This window comes from Mobula birostris, chromosome 10, assembly GCF_030028105.1.
Source record: "Mobula birostris isolate sMobBir1 chromosome 10, sMobBir1.hap1, whole genome shotgun sequence".
Lineage (NCBI taxonomy): Eukaryota > Metazoa > Chordata > Chondrichthyes > Myliobatiformes > Myliobatidae > Mobula > Mobula birostris.
Genome location: NC_092379.1, coordinates 68,127,572 through 68,129,443, shown reverse-complemented (window position 1 = coordinate 68,129,443; position 1,872 = coordinate 68,127,572).

The window sequence follows — 1,872 nt, the reverse complement described above, 5'->3', positions numbered from 1 at the left end:
GCCCACATATCTCACAGCCACAGTTTATTATTATTCTCTCTTTCAGTTTTGCGCGGCACAGTTTTTTAGCCCTTAATGCTGTTATAGCACCAGGAAACAGAGTTCAATTCAGTCGGTCTGTAAGGAGATTGTACGTTCTCCCACTACTGCGTGGGTTTCCTCCGAGTCTCCAGTTTCCTCCCACTTTCCAGAGACATACAGGTTAGTACAATTTTTACTCAGTCATCATTGAGAGTGTTGTGACCACCTCTATCAATGTTTGGTTTCCTGCAACCTCCCCCCTCTTCAATTATCGGTCCACTCAGAAGAGAAGGTCACTAGCTGTCAGCTACCGACATTAAGAGACCTATTCATCACCAGAGCGAAGAAACGAGCTGGAAGAATTACAACCTGGCAGTCACCTATTCACCGAATTACCATCAGGGAACTGCTCCAAGTCCATCACCACCAGGACTACACAAGATCAGGAAAGCTTCAATCCAGTAGCTATCCAGCTTCTCTGCAGAGATCATTCAGGTGCAAGACCCTAACTGGCCCTCTACAACATCTGTGTATTGAGTGTAAATGAGTGTTGTGGGCTCGTAGGGAGTCAGAGAGAGAGAGGTCACTGAGGAATGAGGAAACACAGGGAGAGGATGATATGGCTAATAATGATCTCCCATTTCAAATGGTGGAAAATGGTGGGGGGAGAGGCATTGTTGCTTGCTGCCACTTATGCGAGGTAAGTACAGGAGCTGTGGGAGTATTTTGGTGTTCTAACATTTAACTGTTGTTCATTCTTTGGGCCAGTCCTCTGTTTTCATGGATAGTTGTGAAGAAAAGCATTTCAGGATGTATATTGTATACATTTCTCTGATATGAAATTGGACCTTTGAACCTTTGAATGATGCCATGGTGCTCTCTCGAACGACAGGACAGAGGTGCAAAGGAAGGGCACAATCCCCAGGAAGAAACGGAAACAAGAGATTAAACATTAGGAGCAGAGCCTCATGGGGAGCGACTGAGCGACTCCGCGAGGTAATCAATCCTGTCCGACACAATGACCCTATACTAAGGCACTGAATGGGAAACCTGCTTAAATAAACATACAATGCGAGAAATGTACCAGTCACAATTAACTTAACAAGATTAACAAAAGGCTGCAAAACTGTATTTGAAATATTGATTAGCAAATACAGGTGCTCAAAAAACCGAGAAGCTCAACGCTCTATGGTAAGCTACTGGGTTCATGACAGATGATCCATGATGTGATGGCTGCTAAGGCTATTGGAAATGAAGGTGTTTACCAATGGGTTTCTGTCTTCATTCAGTTTGGTGGCTGATAAGACCATACGATTTAGTAGCAGAATTAAGCAGTTTGGCCCATCAAGTCAATTCCACAATTTAATCATGGCAGATCCTTCTCCCCTCCTCAACCCCACTCTCCAGCCTTCTCTCTGTAACCTTTGATACCATGTCCAATCAGGTTCTGCCTTAAATACACCCAATGACCTGGCCTCCACAGCTGCCTGTGGTAATGAATTCCAAAAATTCACCACCCTCTGGTTGAAGGAATTTCCCTGCATCTCTGTTTGAAATGGACACCCCTCTATCCTGAGGCTGTGCCCCCTTCTCCTGGACTCCCGCACCATGGGAAACATCCTTTCCGTATCTACTTTGTCTCGGCACTTCAACTTTTGAAAGGTTTCAATGAAATCCCACCTCATCCTCCTAAATTCCAACGAGTACAGACCCAGAGCTATCAAATATTCCTCATACGATAATCCTTTCAGTCCCGAATCGGCCTTGTGAACCTCCTCTGAACCCTCTCCAATGTCCGCACGTTTTCTTAGATGAGGAAACTGAACTGTTCACCTTAGTGCGCATGCGCCG